The sequence below is a fragment of the Eptatretus burgeri genome, chromosome 11 (genome assembly GCF_056783735.1).
Source record: "Eptatretus burgeri isolate ZD-2024b chromosome 11, Ebu_testis_v1, whole genome shotgun sequence".
Classification (NCBI taxonomy): Eukaryota; Metazoa; Chordata; class Myxini; order Myxiniformes; family Myxinidae; genus Eptatretus; species Eptatretus burgeri.
In genome coordinates, this window is record NC_140971.1 from 34239375 (window position 1) to 34259367 (window position 19993).

The 19993-nt window shown below is 41.8% G+C and overlaps 1 protein-coding gene across 4 annotated transcripts in view; it reads right to left on the minus strand.

Annotated features, from left to right (window-relative positions):
- LOC147016823 (dual specificity protein kinase CLK2-like) overlaps nucleotides 1–19993 on the minus strand; it is a 158089-nt gene that overhangs the window by 120702 nt on the left and 17394 nt on the right. For 2 of the 4 annotated variants that reach the window (XM_085845867.1, XM_085845866.1), the window contains exon 2: nucleotides 16713–16818. The gene's annotated coding sequence lies outside the window, so the exon portion shown is untranslated. Of the gene's footprint in view, nucleotides 1–7341; nucleotides 11676–16712; nucleotides 16819–19993 lie in introns of those variants that run through there. The other 2 variants (XR_015049196.1, XR_015049195.1) reach the window with 2 other exon arrangements.

The following is a 19993-nucleotide window of genomic DNA, read 5'->3' on the forward strand; positions in this document are numbered from 1 at the left end:
ATGGAGTGGGTGGAGAAGAGTTGCAGGAGTGATTTGTGACAGAAGGGTAGCTGCAAGAGTGAAGGGGAAAGTATATAAGACGGTAGTGAGACCAGCTATGTTGTATGGTTTGGAGGCGTTGGCACTAACAAAAAGACAGGAAGCGGAGCTGGAGGTGGCAGAGTTAAAGATGCTGCTATTCTCATTGGGAGTGACGAGGATGGATAGGATAAGAAATGAGTATATTAGAGGGACAGCGCAGGTAGGACGGTTTGGAGACAAAGTGAGAGAGGCGAGATTGAGATGGTTTGGACATGTGCACAGGAGGGAAACGGAGTATATCGGGAGAAGGATGTTGAAGATGGAGCTGCCAGGCAGGAGGAGAAGAGGAAGGCCAAAGAAGAGGTTCATGGATGCGGTGAGGGTGGACAGGCGGGCGGTTGGAGTGTCAATGGAAGATGTGGAGGATAGAGCGAAATGGAGATGGTTGATCCGCTGTGGCGACCCCTAACGGGAGCAGCCGAAGGAAGAAGAAGAATTTTGATTGGATGAAGTTCGTGATAAAGTAAACAAACATGATCATAATTTATTTATTTTTTTGGAGGACTTGCCAGTTACAAATACCATGTGAAATAATCATAAATGCAAAAAAAATGAAGAAAGGATTTGCTTGGAACTCTGCGCAGCAAGGTGGCATCTTAAAACATCATCATGGAGTACAGTAGTACTCCATATCCATCCATTTGGACCATACTCTGTGCAGAGCATTGGTGCTGCCTCAGCAGTCTCCTGGGCTATTGGGCACAATCCTGGATGGGTCACCACTCCGACACAGGATACCAGCATGCTGGCACTCATTTTACTAACCTTGGAAGGATGACAGGGAGAGTCAACCCCACCTGGTATTAATTCAACAGCCAAGCAGGATTTGTACTCAGGATCCTTGGATCCCAAGCCCACCACCCTAACCATTAAGCCAACACCAGGTATACAAGCTAGTGCATGCAACCCAAAATTTAAAATAAATGAAACATTAATCGTTTTATTACGAAAATAAATCGACCGTAAATGTAGACTCGACCAAACCAAGGGAAAATGGACAAAAAATGGAAAATGGACAGAAAAACAAAACCTAACAATCTTGCAGTGAACATGCAACCAGTGTTTTCTTTTTCACAAACACCTCCATTGTCACCATCTTCGTCCAAATCGCTCGCATAAGGCTAAAAACGATACGGCTCCATAATTCCATAATTGCCCCAAAAGCATTTCCATCACTAATTTTGTCTCCAATATGTTCTTGAAAATCCCACTGAATAGTTTCAACATACTGAGAACCTTGAGAATTGCCAATGACGGTGGTATCAGTATCAGAATCCGAGCTCGAAATACACTGTTTCTCGATGTAAGCTGCTATTTGGATAAAGGTGGGTTCCAGATGTGATGAGTCACTGGTGAAAATTGACACTTTAGGTGTTTTTTTGGCACTTTGTGATTAGAAAATTTTTTTTCCAAATCTTCTTCCCTTCAAATTAAACCATGATTCTTGATTTTCAATGGTTTTCAGAAAAAAAAATTGTTTGGGGTCCCCTTTAAAGTTAAGGCATTTGTCAGTTATGCAATTTTTAAGCTTATTATAAGTTCTCTGTTGTTCCTCTGAGTGTTTTGCTTTTAATTTAACTCGATGCACTTAATTTTACCATAATTATAGGTAAGAATGGATGTTAAAGTATGACGTCATAATTATGTTGCACAATATGGCAATCGAGTGGGTGTTGTTGGAACGAATTTTCCCCATTTCTGACGAATGGACTTTTAAAATAAAATATATCACCTTTTGGCTCATGAGGATCTTCAGTGGAATCAAGTTTTGTTTCCAACACAAATTGTCAAAAGAAACACATTAGGCTTATGGGGTTGAGGCCGTATCCATTTGGCCACTGAGTCAAGTACATGAAGTTCTGTCCTACGCTCATGAAACTGACAGCATTTGTAAAACCTTTAGGGTGACAAAGTCAATGAGATCACCTCACACACCTTGCTCTCAAAGAAGGAGTATCTCAGGAATCCCTGATCATGTCCAGAAGCTGAATCTCGAGTTCCACTTCTTGCTCAACTTAGGTTGGTTGGTGGCCTTAGAGTTTACACACACAATTTTGATCTTGCTCCTCCTGCACTCTAACCTCTGCACACCAAACCACTTCTCCTGGAAGTCACACATGTTTTTGCATCACACATGTTCCTGCCAGAAACACTTCTCTTGTGACCCTTCCCCATTCCAACTCACTCAATGCTTATATCCATTCTTCCATACCACTCTTTTCTCACCTGTGTAACTAACTACCTTCCCGATTCTGCGAATTGTCTCAAGCTTTTCCACAGAGGATTTCAAGTCTGTTATCCGCAGCCATCTCATGGTCTCTCCCATTTTCACCACTGCGCTTTACTCCACCCACTAAGACCTGTCCCCATCCCTTCCGAACAATTCCCCCTCCTTCGACTGCACTGCAACTGTTTGTTGTCAACCCGTTGTTTCCTCTTTGCTCCACCATTAACCCCTGTTGTTTTGCTCTTCCACAAGCCTCTATTTATAACCATGTAATGTATTAAAAACAAGAAAAAGAGCAATCAGAGATTCCAGACCCTCACCAGGACTTGATTTGTGTGACGTTTTGTTACTGGTGTGTTACATAATTAACGAGAAGGGCACTCGGTATAGTGCATACCTCTGCCCCGTAATGCCTGATCCGCGAGAACATCTCAGGCCCAATACATTTTTGAAATATCATGCTATATACTGTATAGTTTTTGGCCCAATCTCTCAATGGTGAAGAATCACTTTAAAAATTCTAGTAGCTGGATCCGGATCAAGATATTCACCAAAACCTAATCAGTTCGCCCTTGTCACACACCCAACCTAAATTTCATCTGGATCCATCCACAACTTTTTGAGATGTCCTGCACACAAACAAACAAACAAACAGACAGAAAGGGGTGAAAACATAACCTCCTTCACCCTCGGTGGTGGAGGTAATAATAGACGTAACTAGAAATGTCACTTTATAACTGCTGGCACTGATGACCTGGTACCAAGACGTCCCACTTTGATGCAACCCCACTTTGATCAGACACTTGACCCTGACCCTTGGCATTTATTATTATTCAATTTAAGTCAGAATGGGATTAAAATAAATTCAATTCAAATTAAATGACGAAATAGGTACAGTCCTGCATTGGAGTCATCAGAAGGAACCCGAACAAGCAAAAAAGCAAAGATGAAGTCATCAGGAGGAACCTGGATAGGATTCCCATTTCAGCTGCTGCTCCTCTACCCTCAAACCCACCCAGGTGCAGCCAGGTGAACCTCATTCAAAAATATACAGTCCAAAAAAAAACCAGATCAAAAAAATTAATAATTCTAACTGCAAGACCATACGTCCAATGTTGAAATTTGAAACATGTATTCTCCATCACTACTAGATCACAATTGTGAAGTTTCACATTGTTCGATAAGTGGTTCAAGAGAATCCAGTCTCTCTGACATCCTCCCCAGAATCCAGTCCATACAAGTGCTGAAAAGTGTGGGGGCCAGTACACACCCCTGACAAACTCCAGTCATAACTGGAAACAAGAAAAAGAGCAATCAGAGATTGCAGACCCTTGCCAGGACTTCTTTTGAGTGGTGTATTTTATTTTTTTAAAGGTTTTTACTCAATCCAATATTGTTGCCAGACCATGTGACCCATCAATTATTCGTGAACACCCTGGTATCCCGAAGGCTTGGGGAATATTTGTGTGAAGTTTCCCCTCGATCTGTCCAGCCGTTCGAGAAGATTGTTCTAGGTTTTTGGGGTAAACCCAATATGGCTGCCAACCCATGTCACCTATGACCTATTGTTCCTCATGGATAAGTGGTCTATACGTGTAAAGTTTTGCCTCGATCTGTTTAACCATTATAAGCCTGGTGTTGGATTAATGGTGAGGATAGTGGGCTTGGGATCCGAGGGTCTTGAGTATGAAATCCCACTTGGCTGTTGAATTAATACCAGATGGGGTTAACTCTGACTCTGTTGAGGTCCAAAGTTTTTCCTTTTTTCCAACATGACTGCCACACCCCGTGACCTATGACGGCATAATTATCATTCAAACATTATACATGAGTGGTCGCTCCTTTGGTGAAAATTTCCTCTCAATCTGGCAAGCGGGTCCAGAGACAAAACACTCATGTTGTGCGCGAACAGATAGACAGACAAACAGACGCAAATGCAATTCCCTCTCCTCTGGCTAGGGTAATTAGAACAGCACTCGGTAGAGCGCATACCTCCGCCAGGCTTAACAGTTTACGTTTTGCATCCCACTGATGGGCTGGATCTGCATCCGGACCTGAACCAAAATCGAATCGGCTTGTTCTGTTCACCGAACCATCTCATCCACCGAATTTTGTCATAACTCATCCCCAACTTTTTGAGATATCGTGATATATATGATTTTTGGCCATGTCTCTCAATGGTGAATAACTACATGAAATGGATTAAGATCTTCACCAAAATATAACTATTTCAAATATATAACCCTATAACGTCCTAATCCGTTCACAACTTTTTGAGATACCCTGCATCCAAACAGATAAAGAGACAGGGGTGAAAACATTACCTCCATCTACCTTCGGTGGCAGAGGTAACTAGAATGGCACTCGGTAGAGCGCATACCTCTGATAGGCTTAGCAGTTTACGTTTTGTATCCCACTGACGACATATCGTTTTTGGCCCTATCTTTCAATGGTGAAGAATCACTTGAAAATTCTAGTATCCGGATTTGGATCTTCACCAAAATCTAATAAATTCGTCCTTGTCACACACCCAACCTGTCCACCAAGTTTTCTCCAAAACCATCCTCAACTTCTTTGAGACATCCTGCTCACAGACAGGGTTGAAAACATAACTTCTATTCATCTTTGGTGGCAGAGGTAAAAATAGACAAATTAATACTAATAATAATAGTAATGAGCAAGTACCCTGCAAATTCCATGTGGTGTAAGATGTGACTTCAAATCCTCATCTCTCCCCCCCCCCCCCTTCCCAATTCAACCAAAACCCCAAGTCCACAACCCTCCCCTCCAAACCCAAAATAGTTAATCCTCCCTCCCAATCCCAAGTCCTCCACCCCCCACCCCCACCCTCCCTGCTTCCAAGTACTCAACTCCCACTTCTCGCAACCCCGAGTCCTCCACTCCCTGCCTCCCCCAACTCCGAGGCTTCAGTTCCCTCCCCTTTCCAGGTCTCAAAACCCAATCCCCAACCCAGGTCTTCAACCCCCCCTCCCCCCACCCACTCCAAGTCATCAATCCCCACCAAACCCCCAAAGCCTCAACCTTCCTCTCCCAACACTCTGCGCATCCCTCCCACCCCAACTCTCTGTCCTCCCCCTTTCTTCCCGTCCCAACAATGTTCCTGATCCTATTCGTTAAGAACAATGTTAAAATTACATCATGACAAAACAATGTCAAATTCATAATCTCGCGAGATTCTGTCATCTCGCGATTATGTGACGGAGAAATGATGTAAGATAAGTTAAATGATAAAAAAAACAGTCATTGGAAATGGAAAACATAATATTCAACCGGAACTCATAATAAACAAAGATACAAAGACCTTCATCATGATATGGGTTTTATGATCCCTGGTCAAGTAGTTTAAGAGAAAATCGTTGGAAAAATGAACAGAGAAACAGATTACCGTGGGATCTTTAACATCCACCAACTAATGCCGGCAGATGTGACGCACAGTTTAACGTCCATCCGAGTGATGGCACACACACAATGATGAATCACCCTGCCTGTGAAACACCAGAATGACAGTTTTTACCTGGGCTGAGATTCAAACCCAGGCTATACAGCTTAGAGGTGAGGGTGCGTACCACCTCTAGGCCCAGCTTTGATGTGAGGGTGTGTACCACCTCTAGGCCCAGCTTTGATGTGAGGGTGCATACCACCTCTAGGCCCAGCTTTGATGTGAGGGTGTGTACCACCTCTAGGCCCAGCTTTGATGTGAGGGTGCATACCACCTCTAGGCCCAGCTTTGATGTGAGGGTGTGTACCACCTCTAGGCCCAGCTTTGATGTGAGGGTGCGTACCACCTCTAGGCCCAGCTTTGATGTGAGGGTGTGTACCACCTCTAGGCCCAGCTTTGATGTGAGGGTGCATACCACCTCTAGGCCCAGCTTTGATGTGAGGGTGTGTACCACCTCTAGGCCCAGCTTTGATGTGAGGGTGCATACCACCTCTAGGCCCAGCTTTGATGTGAGGGTGTGTACCACCTCTAGGCCCAGCTTTGATGTGAGGGTGCATACCACCTCTAGGCCCAGCTTTGACGTGAGGGTGTGTACCACCTCTAGGCCCAGCTTTGATGTGAGGGTGTGTACCACCTCTCGGCCCAGTTTTGATGTGAGGGTGCGTACCACCTCTTGGCCAAGCTTAGAGGTGAGGGTGTGTACCACCTCTAGGCCAAGCTTAGATGTGAGGGTGCGTACCACCTCTTGGCCAAGCTTAGAGGTGAGGGTGTGTACCACCTCAAGGCCCAGCTTTGATGTGAGGGTGCATACCATCTCTTGGCCAAGCTTAGAGGTGAGGGTGTGTACCACCTCTAGGCCAAGCTTAGATGTGAGGGTGCGTACCACCTCTTGGCCAAGCTTAGATGTGAGGGTGTGTACCACCTCAAGGCCCAGTTTTGATGTGAGGGTGCATACCATCTCTTGGCCAAGCTTAGAGGTGAGGGTGTGTTCCACCTCTTGGCCAAGCTTAGAGGTAAGGGTGCGTACCACCTCTTGGCCAAGCTTAGAGGTGAGGGTGTGTACCACTTCTTGCCCAAGCTTAGAGGTGAGGGTGTGTTCCACCTCTTGGCCAAGCTTAGATGTGAGGGTGTGTACCACTTCTTGGCCAAGCTTAGAGGTGAGGGTGTGTTCCACCTCTTGGCCAAGCTGAGAGGTAAGGGTCCATACCATCTCTTGGCCAAGCTTAGAGGTAAGGGTCCATACCACCTCTTGGCCATCCTGCTAGACCTGTTTACAACACTAGTGAATCTTATTATAAAACAGTTATATATAGTTCACAAGGCATCTGTTCCAAAACCTTTGTTTTCTGGTATTTTTACAAGTTAACCACATTACAAGGTCTTTAAACCACAACCGATATTGCAAAGGAACTTCCCAACCAGCTGTCCTTTTAAAAACTCTTTGTTTCCATGTTCACTTTGAAGCCCACACTTACACGTTTAATAATAGCACAATGAGGATATTTTATTTAAATTCGGTTAAGAGGTGTACTCATCCTTTAAGGGTATTTTGTGTCACGTGGGACAAAGTTTGGCAGTGAGTATACCTCCATTGCCCACACAACATGTCAAGGCACCCTATGTGGTGTGTCAGGTACAAATCGGATGTGAAATTCTATTTCTAATTTCAAAATGAAATACCTTTGGCCATAGGGTAACCTTTGGCCAAAAATACCTTTGGCCAAATACTTTTGGCCCCTCGATGACATCATCTTCACCATAAAGAAATGTGGCCAAAAATGATACATAGCACAAAAATGATACAACCAAAATGCCATTGGTTACCAGACCTGACTACAAGCTGTTACCTGGTGCTTCTTAGACAGGACACTGCATCATTTAGTACACCTTCCTTTACAGGGAAGTTAAGCCAGATATCCTATCGGCTGGCACTCATCATGATTGTGTGCCTGTAACCTAGCTAAATTCCTGTCCTGATTGCCAGTTGGAATTGCAATAACAAACCACAAAGCGTATTCTGTGGTTAGATAGTGACTGCTTCGATAGTGTCATGATTCGAACATACATAAACCACTCGAACACAACACATCAACTCGGTTTGTTGAGCCAACGCCCTGACACCTCCACAAAGCTCATTGTTCCATGTCAAATCAAAGGTGTGCTGAGCAATAATTGTGTTTTAACAACGCACTGAATGCAATAAATCACCCAACAGTCATTATATTGCGTAAATAATTTGTGACACAGACATTGAAGATGTTTTTTGTTTTAATAATGAATAAAAATCGCCCACGTTTTGATGAGGTTTTGGTGGACTGGACATCCTCATACTAAACAAATCAATCAAATGAATGGTTTGGGTCAGCAATTAAACCTTTCAGTGCCTCATACTCTAACTCATCCACTTAGGAAACTTTATCCAGAGAAAGAAAAACAAACAATAGCAAAGTGAGCTTATTAAGATGCACGCAAGACAAATTTAACATTTTCTCATACATTGACTCACCATAGTCTGGTAAATTATTTGAAAATGATGATGAGGCAGCCTGCGTTGAGACGTCATGATCTGTTTGTTTGTGCACATAGGATGCCAGGTGGGGACGTCATCAATATTCAATACACAAGAGTAACAGCCCATGAAGGAGTTCCATCTCCCAAGCGTTAAATTTTTTTTCAAAAGCAACACTCAAATTCACAGATGATTTTAAGAAAATTACGCATTACATTATAACCTACACCACCAAATGTAGACGGAGATTGTTTTCACCCCTGTCTGTTTGTTTGTTTGTTTGTCTGAGCAGGATATCTCAAAAGGTTGTGGACAGATTTGGACGAAACTTGGTGGACATGTTGGGTGTGTGATTATGACGAATTAATTAGATTTTGGGGAACATCCGGATCCAGATCTGGATACAAGGATTTAAAAGTGATTCTTCACCATAAAGAAATGTGGCCGAAAATGAAACATAGCACGATTTCTCAAAAAGTTCAATTCAATTCAGTCAACATTTATTTCCTTCAAATGCAACACAAAACATTAACAGAAGGCGGCGTCAATCCTGAGGAGCAATTTGCTTGTGTTAGGGACGCCGAAACAAAAACACAAAATTACACGTAACAATACAATGAAATTACATAACAGAAAAAGAGCAATCAGAGATTGCAGACCCTCACCAGGACATGTCTTGTGTGGTGGATTCTGTGTGGCGTTTGTGTACTGGTGTTTCATAATTAATAAGAGACATCATTAGAACTTCCTCTTTAAAACTGCTGGCAGTGATAATCGGGTAACCTTTGATGGTTACTGCTGGCAGTAACCAAGACGTCCCGCTTTGATGCGACTCCGCTTTGATCGGATACCTGACCCTGATCCGTGACGTTTTTTAAAATTATTATTCAGTTGAATTCAGAATGGGATTAAAATAAATTAAATTCAGATCAAATGGAAGACCAAATAGTTACAGTCCTGCATTGGAGTAATCAGAAGGATCCCAAACAAGCAAAACGCAAAGATGAAGTCATCAGGAGGAACCTGGATAGGATTCACATTTCAGCTGCTACTCCTCTACCCTCAAACCCATCCAGGCACAGCCAAGTGAGCCTCATTCAAAAAATAATAATAATAAAAAACCCACATCAAAGAATGAAATGATTTTGGCTGGCAGACCATGTGTCTGATCAAGTTGAAATTTAAAACATGTGTTTACCATCATGACTAGATCACAACTGTGAAGTTTCACGTCGATTGATTAAGCGGTTCCAGAGAAAACATTATTTAATATTTTCTTAAATCCAATATGGCTGCCAAACCATCTGACATCAATTATTCCTTACCAACCATGTACATGCATGCCTTGGGGAACATTTTTGTGAAGTTCCCCTCAATCTGTCCAGCTGTTCTGGAGAAGATTTTTTTTATGTTTTAGGGTAAATCCAATATGGCTGCCAAACCACGTGACCTATGACATCATATGTGTGAACCTTTTGTTCCTCATCGATTGGTGGTTGGATGTGTGAAGTTTCACCTCAATCTTTTCAGCCATTTCAGAGAAGAAGATTTTGAAGGATAAAAAAAAAACAAAAACAATATGACTGCCAAATCACAAGACCGATGATGTCATCAATTTTTTTTTTGGACCATATTATCCCGAGATGACCCTCAAAAATATTCATACTGATCGGATGTCGTGTTCTACATATGCAATTATGACATTACAACGAAGGCACCTATGATGTCAAAAAAAAATCACTCATTCCACATGATGTGTACTTGCCATGTGCCAAGTTTCAATTTTTTCCTTTGTGCAGTTTCAGAGATAAAGAGGTCCAAAGTTTTTTTCAATTTTTCCAATATTGCTGCCACACTACGTGACCTATGACATCATAATTATCATTACAAAATTCTCAATGAGTCGTTGCACCAATGGTGAAAATTTCGCCTCAATCCGACAAGTGGTTGCAGAGAAAAACACAAAAGTTCTGTGTGGACAAACAAACAAACAAACAAACAAACAAACAAACAGACAAACGGATTCAAATGCAATACCCCCTCCTTCGGCGAGGTAAATAAAGCAAGTTACAAGGTAAATGGGAATACAATTTTGATTTGTAATTCAAGGCAACATCGGAAAAATAACATGGACTTGAATCGATCAAAGCAGTTATATGGTTTTGAATCATAACATAAAATCAAACATTTATTTGACATCTATGCAAATGTTTTCAATGAGGAAGCATATTTTAAGCTGCTTGTCAGACCATTTCAAAGTTTCGTGCCAGAATAACGAATATTATGCTGAGAAGACACAGTTCTATGCTTATAGAGATGAATACAAGACATTGTTCTGGTAGTATACCGGTGAATATCATAATTAAAAACGAGCAGGTCGCAAAAATGAGAATGGAGCTGTCTATTCATATATTTATACCTAATAATACCTTGTTGATGAAATGTGAGATTGAGCAGTTTTAGTAATTTTAGATGAGAAAATAATTTATTGCTTTGAATTCCAGGTGGCATCCCACATATTATTTGAATAAGTTTTTTTTTTCCTGTAAAACAAATAATTTATGAACATTCAATGGAAATGTATGACAGTACCTCATACAATAGTACGATGTGATAAATAAGGAAGTACAAGGGAACAGTATAACAATCGGAGTACATTTTGGAAGCGAAAATGCTTCAGCTTTGAAATGATCCCAATATCTTTGGAAACCTTTGTAAGTTCATGAATATGGAATTTCCATGATAGTTGACTATCAATGTGAACACCGAGAAATTTAGTCCATTCAACTCGTGGTATTCTTTCATTATTCACCAGGGTTTTAACTTGGCTCAACAGTTTCTTTTTTGTATTAAAAAATTATAAAATTACACTTTTTTGCATTAACAAATCGTCTTTTTGCTCGAAACCATTCACACATTTGTAAAAATTTTATTGACAGCAGAACTTAATGAGTCTAGGTTATTTTCACTATGTACACAAAACATGTGTCGTCAACATGTAAAACAAAGGAAAATGAACTTGCAGATGTGTGAATATGTATCTATATAAATATATATGTTGAAGGCTCCAGTAGAGAACAAAATAGTCCTCATCGAGGCCAACCTTAAATAAAATAACTACATTGATAGAAAAGTAAGGAAAGAGAGAATAGTCGAAGAGTTTTTGAGGAAGTAAAAAATCAGCTTTTTGAAAAGGGGAAAGTTATGTGTTTGGGAAGACATGAGAAAGTAAAGAGTTCCAGAGTTTGGCAGTGGAGGGAAAGATACAAACATCGTAACGGCCTACCCTTGAATCGCCAATGGCCATACAATAATCATGAGATGTAGTGGCTTGTCGAGTATATCTTGGTCTCACTGATGGTGGAGGTACACAAGCAGCAAGTTCTTGCGAGCAGAAACTGAAGTAATAACCGTAGAAAAGAGAAAAAGAGCTTAATATGCGGTGTAATGTGAGCGGGTCGAGTTTTGAGGTCACATTAGTGGAGTTGACAAGTCGAATAACTTTGGATTCAATTCTGCCCAGGAAGTACGTGGAGCTGGAACCTCCTCAGATGTGAGAGCAGTACTCCATACATGGACAAATCAATCCTTTACATAGTTGAAGCAACTGTTCAGAGGAGAAGAATCTTCAACATCTGAACAGGACTCCTAATTTATTCGAGGCAGGCTTAGCTATTTGCGTAATGTGTGGATTCCTGGATAAATTTGATGTCAGAGTATGTAAAAATATATAATCTAAAAATTATGAACCCAGAAGAGAACCTTGAGGAACTCCACAGGTATTCTTATTAAATTCAGATAAAGAAGACTGATATTTTGTGCACTAGATGCGGTTATCTAAATAACTTGAAAACCAGTCATAAGCCACCCCCAAATCCCATAATAATATAATTTTCACATCAACATTTTATCATTAGTGGAATCAAAAGCTTAAGATAAATTAATGAAAACCCCAATAGCATAACAATTGCTTTCAAAAGCATCGATAATTGTGTTGGTGAGGTCAATCACACCCATACATGGAGAGTAGGCTTTTTGGAATCCATATTGATTTTTGCAAAGAAGTTTATGTTTATCCAGAAATTTAAACAATGTTGAATACATAATTAGTTCTAACTAATTAGAACTCTTGGTTCTTGCTATTTTTAACATACCTCTTGCTATTTTTTATTTATCTGGGATTTTATTCAAAGACAAATTACAAATATGACTCATTGGCCCAGAGATTTGTTTCATCACAGATTTTATCACCTACACCCCCGCGTGAGAACGCAGCCACGTAGCCTATGTTACCCCCCACACAAAGTTGTATTTGTACCCCGAGTTTGGAGTTTGGAACTTAAAAGATGTGGCCGTGCATAAGGAACAAAGAAAGATAGGATAGACAGAGACAGACAGACAGAGACAGAGAGAGGGAGAGAGACACACACACACACACACACACACACACACACACACACACACAGATAGAGAGAGATGGATAGAGAGACAGAGAGATTTGTTTTCTTTCAGTCATGTTTCAGAAAAGCTGATGACATAAAATTGAAAATTTAACAAATTCAAACAATCAAAAATGCTATCAGCATTTTTTAAAATACTCCTGGATTTAAAATGTACACAAGAAAACTTGGAGTCATAGGTGTCATTACAAAAACAATCTGAAAACTTGTCTATTGAACAATACTGTGATCATCAATGTTATCAATAAAAAAAATTCTGTCTTGATCTAATCCTTCATTTCCAGCAAAATCATGATTATCAAATGGTGCAAATTGCAAATTTTCCAACCGGTAAACATTTATATATGATCAGATTGCATAATCTGAGACAGTTGCATTGAAGTCATCTGAATCAAGTTGATTAAATGGTAAAATGTTTTGAAAGCAACTATTACAGACCAAAGAGCTGATTAGATTTGGGTTTTGGTCCGGATGCAGATCCGACCTGTCAGTCGGATACAAAACATAAACTTTTCAGCCTGACGGAGGTATGCACTCTACCGAGTACCTTTTTCATTACGTCTGCCGCTGAAAGTGGATGGAGGTTATGTTTTCACCCCTGTCTGTCTGTCTGTTTTTTGCTCGCGAAAATCAAAGATTTTTCAAGTGTATTGGTTGGTTGAATGCGTTATTCTGTTTGTATGTTCGTTACTTGCAAAATCGAAGATTTTTCAAGTATATTGGTCAGTTAATTTTGTTATTCTGTCTGTTGGGATTCGCTAGATATCCGTTATTGTCGGGTTTTCTGTGTGTGTGTGTGTGTGTGTGTGTGTGTGTGTGTGTGTGTGTGTGTGTGTGTGTGTGTGTGTGTGTGTGTGTGTGTGTGTGTGTGTGTGTGTGTCTGCAACACGAGGCTCCACAACACAAACCAGCAAACCAATTTCAATGAAACTTGGCGGAACAGGTGCCATATGGGCTATGAGTGTGGGCGTTTAAGTTTCGTTGCTAAGCAACCACGCGTTGCCCAGCAACGGGACTTTGTAATTTTTGAATAATCCTAAAAAATATATTTTTTAGAAAATCAAAAATCGGCTTCCATGCTTTTATGCACACTATATTCAACCTCTTTGTCAAATATTTTCAGCCCGATCCGTCAAAAACTGTATGACTAGTATGCAATTATGTCGCGACCACCCATGTCGCCTACCGGCTTGTTGGGATTCGCTAGATATCCGTTATTGTCGGGTTTTCCGTCTGTCTGTTGGGATTCGTTAGATATCCGTTATTGTCGGGTTTTCCGTCTGTCTGTTGGGATTCGTTAGATATCCGTTATTGTTGGGTTTTCCGTGTGTGTGTGTGTTTGTGTGTTTGTGTGTGTGTGTGTGTGTGTGTGTGTGTGTGTGTTTTTCTGCAACGCGAGGCTCCGCAGCACAAACCAGCAAACCGATTTCGATGAAACTTGGCGATAAGATGTCATATGGGCTGGGAGTGTGCGCGTTTGAGTTTCGTTGCTAAGCAACCACCCGTTGCTTTGCAGCGGCCGAAAAACCGCGTTTTAACAACCCAAACGGTAACTGACGTAGCGCGGCTTCTATGATAGGTAGAGTGACCGGACCAACTCCTGCCTATTCCTTGCATCCCTATCTAGTTATCGCGACAGCATAACGTTCCTCTATCTCTCATAGTTTCCGAATGACAGCCCTCCGAATGCGGAAAGGTGGTGAACCAGGGAATATGTTAAGTGACCTTGACCTCGGAAACCGTCGACGGCGGAACGTTCAAATTCGGTGTATGGATAGAGTGTAATAACTACTACAAAATTGAACCGCAGCATTTTTCCAGATTCTATCACCAAGGGTGTCGGGGCTGAAATACGCAAAATTCGAAAAAAATACTTTTTCTCGACCTACGTTCACTATTTTCAATACTTGTCCTACAGTTTTGAATGTGGAGAAACGAGACCCTTATAAATTAATATCATCAAGACGAAACAGTTTGACGTAAACGAAAGCATCTTGGCATGGTGATAGAACATGGTTGGTAGAACATTTTTTGTCATTTACACTTTCCTCCATCTCCACTCTGAGGAGTGCCAGTTGGCAAAATACGCAATAGGAAAAATCTTGCCAGGCAGAGGAACAATTGTATGTGAGCAAATATGTCTTGGCAATGAATCTTCGTCGGTGGTTCGGTCAGAATGAAAAGCATCGTATCCAGCGCTTCGATCCTAGCGGATCCCTCCTCGCCTACCGGCTTGTCTGTTTATTTGCCTGTTTGTCAATCGCATAAAGGTCACAATTTTAAACTGATCTTCACGAAACTTCACCACATGGTACAGTTTGTCATGAGCAAGAAGCCTATTTTTTGAGGTTAAAAGGTCAAAAGGTCAAGAAATTTGTCAACTTTCTAAAATCCTCAATTTTCATCCAAGTGACTTTAAATCTGAAGAGGATTTATATTTCAAGCTCACTGACTTCAACCAGCCAATTATTTTTGGGGTCAACATAAACCAAAAGGTCAACATAGGCCAAAAGTCAACAAATAAGCTGGGATTTCTAAAATCCTCAATTTTCATCCCATTGACTTGAAATTTGAAGATGATTTATATTTCAGGTCACTGAATCCAACCAGCCAATTAATTTTGAGGTCAACATCGGCCAAAAGCTCAACATAGTCCGAATTTCTAAAATTGTCAATTTTCATCCGATTGACTTGGGATTTGAAGAGGAGTTGCATGTTTGGTCATTGAATTCAGCCACTAATAATTACTTTTGAGTTCAAATTTGTTTTATGGATTTCACAATTATCATGCTATGCACGACATGTTCTTGTTTGTATGTTTATCTGTTTGTCTATGAGCAAGATATCTCAAAAAGTTGTGGACGGATTCAAACAAAATTGGTGGAGAGATTGGGTGTGTGACAAGGACGAAATAATTAGATTTTGGTGAAGACCTGGATCCGGATCCTGATACTTCAATTTTTTAAGTGATTCTTCACCAATGAGAGATAGGGCTAAAACCGAAATATATATATATATATATATATATATATATATATATATATGTAACCCGATATCTCTAAAAGTGGTGGACAGATTCGGACGAACCTTGGTGGACAGATTGGATGTGTGACAACAACTATTTGATTCGATTTTGGTGAAGATCAAAATCCAGATCCGAGAACGTTTTTCCTTTTTAAGTGATTCTTTACCATTGAGAAATCTGGCCAAAAACTATATATAGCATGATATCTCAAAACGTTGTGGATGAGTTATGACAAAACTATGTGGATGAGTAGGTTAGGTGACTAGAACAAGCCGATTCGATTTTGGTTCAGGTTCAGGTTTTGGAACACCTAGTTTTACCATATGATCACCTTATCGTGGTAATGCCACTATGGTAGTAAATACATATCAGCATAATTGCCAGGAGACATCTTTCATCACCTTCAAAAATTACAAGAGCACCTTTTAAAGGAACACAAACAACAAAATACGGAGGTGCCGAGTATGGGATTGGGGATTAATGGTGGTCTAAGTGCTTTCATTGCCCTTTTAAAGTTAATATACGTTCCCTTATAAGGAACTTCGATGCAGGAGACCTGTGTTAGTCCCATCAAAGCCTGTGTTATTACCGACCCTTGGTTGTTTGTGCATGTTCTATCATTTTAAATGCTGAGCATCAAGCAAGGAAGCAGCACATACCATTTTGGGAGGACTCTGCAGGGGTTTGAACTGTTTGAACTGCTGACCTACCAGTCTCAGAGCAAACACTCTAACCATTATGCCATTGAGGCTGGTTATACAGTGCCTTCAGAAAGTATTCATACCCCATTCACTTTTTCACATTGTGTTGTGTTACAACCTCAACTTAAAATGCATTCAAATGAGATTATTTTTGTCATTGATCTAAACAAAATACCCCATAATATCAGTGAAATGTTTTTTGGAAATTTTTACAAATTAATCAAAAAATGAAAAGCTGAAATGTCTTACGTCAATAAGTATTCACCACTTTGCTATGACACTCCAAATTGAGTTCAGGTGCATCCAATTTCCTTGATCATCCTTGAGATGTCTCCACAACTTGATTGAAGTCCACCTGTGGCCAATTCAATTGATTAGACATAATTTAGAAAGAAACACACCTTTCTATATAAGGTCCCACAGTTGACTGTGCATGTCAGAGCAGAAACTCCACCATGAAGTCCAAGGAACTGTCCATAGAACAACGAGATCGAAGAGTGAGGAGGCATAGATCAGGAGAAGGGTACAAAACAATTTCTAGAGTGATGAAAGTTGCCAAGAGCACAGTGAGCGCCATCATTAGGAAATGGAAAGAATATGGAACTACCCAGACTCTTTCTAGAGCTGGCCATCTGACCAAACTGAGCAACTGGGCAAGAAGGAGGTTGGTCAGGGAGGTGACCAAGAATCCAATGACCACTCTGACAGAACAACAGAGTTCCTTGGCAAAGATGGGAGAACCTGCCGGAAGGACAACAATCTCTGCAGTAATTCACAAATCTAGGCTTTATGGGAGAGTGGCCAGATGGAAGCCACTCCACACTCCTGAGACGCCACTCCACACTCCGTGAGTCAATACATTGTGGAAGCACCTTTGGCAGTGATTACAGCTTCAAGTATTCTTGGGTAGTCTGTATTAGCTTGATAGGGGAGTGGAAAGCATTAAATATTCAACTGTTTCAATATGGGAATATCCATCTGCTTTTATGAGCAGGAGGAGGGTGAGAAGGGGACATATTTGAAAGGGGAAGGTTGAGGTTTTGGGACGGGCTAGGTGGGCGAGGACTTTCAGGGTGGAAGGGGGGGTTGAAGAGTTTTGGTTGGGAGGGGAGGGATCAGGACTGGTTTGAAGGCTTTAAGTGGGGAGGGAATTGATACCTTATGGTTGGGAGGGGGGGGTTGAGGCTTTTGGGGTATGGGGAGGACTTTTGGTAGAGACCGGGGGGGGGGGAGTTTACTCACACATGAGTGTGTGTCAACAATTGGCCACATGGGTGTGTGTGTGTGTGTGTGTGTGTGTGTGTGTGTGTGTGTGTGTGTGTGTTTACATATCACTGTAGGGGGTGACGCAATAACCCTGCGAGTAATGTGCTAGTCTTCTTCTATTACTAAAAAGGGCAGCGTCCATCCATCGGACCATTGCACTTTATTCTAAAGGGTTATTGTTGTCGTACATAAATAAAATAGTTCCGTTGACAAGATAATAATCGATTTACATGGAATAGAAATTTGTGTCCGTTTAATTATAAAGATTCGTAGGTCTTTTAAAAGCCCATATTTCCAATATGGAAGGAGGAGGAGGAGGAGGAGGAGGAGGAGGAGGAGGAGGAGGAGGAGGAGGAGGAGGAGGAGAAGGAGAAGGAGAAGGAGAAGGAGAAGGAGAAGGAGAAGGAGAAGGAGAAGGAGAAGGAGAAGGAGAAGGAGAAGGAGAAGGAGAAGGAGAAGGAGAAGGAGAAGGAGAAGGAGAAGGAGAAGGAGAAGGAGAAGGAGAAGAAGAAGAAGAAGAAGAAGAAGAAGAAGAAGAAGAAGAAGAAGAACTTAATGCCCCATATAACAGTTCTCATCTTCGTCACCGTTGCTTCAGCCCTCCGCTGTGGGACCCCAACAAGCTCGTGCTAAAACAAACCCTCGCCTGCCCCTTTGTATCTCGTCTGGAGTCTGGTATTTCAGTTGGTGCCATTGGGGGTTCTATTTTATTTCTTTCCTTGTACGGTACATAAGTTTGCGTGTCCCCTCATCCCTATTTGTATCTGTCGACCACCTGGTTTATTCCATCAAGCCATCGCATCTTGTTATGTCCACCCTTCTTCTGTGTTATTTATGAATAAACCCATTTGAATTATAAGGAGCAACTACCACATTTTGCTTCCTGCGCTATTCCAACCAGTATTATCCAACAGGGGTTGAAAACTCCACCACAGCTCACCACCTCCAGCATGGTGTGTCGTAGGTCAAATATCTTTTGGCTGTTCACGGAAACATTAGGTCTCTGGTGCAGAGGCATATCACATCTGTGAGTCTCTGACGCAACAATGTTGTCGCGGGGGTGGTCGGCCCAGGTTAACCCCCCCCCCTCCCGATCCAAATTGTGAAGCCGAGCGGGTCCTTATTAAGAGGAGGCGGACACGTTGATCGACAGAGATTTTAACACGTGCTCGAAGCCTCTTGCAATGCACCTTGCAATGGCGGACGTGCGGAGGAGTATGGCACAGGAGCACGGCACCAGGACAGCACAAGTGGGTTTATCCATGAACCCACTACAAATGGATGAATACAATTTCATAGAAGGAATACATTTAATGAACATACACAAATATTTACAAAGACAATGATTCAACAGGTAATAATGATAATAATAAATTAATAACTCCGACAATTGAGGCCTCACACACAGATGCAAATACAGACAAAGGGTGACCAAAATAAAAAGAACCCCCTCCCCACCCCTTCTTAAGTATACTGGTACTCTGCTTGCCCCAGAGCTGTTTTTGTCAAACTTGGAATGGGGGGAACTTCCACCAGCACATGCGTGCAAATGGCGCCGTCACCTCTCTTGTGGCAGAGCAGACATACGCCAGGCAATCTGCAAGCAGCTTTCCACACGATGGCTCAAAATGTGCCAGCCTTCTATTTTTCCAAAGGTTCCACCTGCCTCATGCGTTCCTCACACCAACCTCATGTGTGTGCTCTGCCGATCTCCCATTCTATCCACACGGAAGCCTTCCATAATCCACACATGCACAAGCCTGCATGCCCTCAACCTTGATCACACAGACCTCTCTTTATATCTAATCAGAAGCCTCTCACCAACCGCATGTGTGACCGATCTCCCGCCCTATGCAGTCGTTGGAAGCCCATCATAAACCACACGCGAGACCGGTCTCCTGTCCTATGAAGTAGTCCGAAGCCCCTTGCAATGCACCAGCCTCTCCTTCGCGCTCTCTCCCCTCTCTACTCTTTCTCCTCCGCCCCCGAGACGTGGCCTCTCGCCCCCAAACCCATGAAGGCGGGGCTTCTCCTATTTGTTATGGTTTCAGGGATGCGTTTCCCAGCTTTACTGCCTGGCTTGAAATGTAAAAAAACATAGGGAAAATCACAGAGGGCAATCACATACTGGGGAGCTTATTCTTACTCCCTAAGCTAATTAACAAGGCACCACCCCTCATGTGGTGACACTAACACTTAAGCTCACAGATTCCCTAACTTAGTTACATCGAGGTGTTTTCTACTCGTCCACGGACCAAGCAACT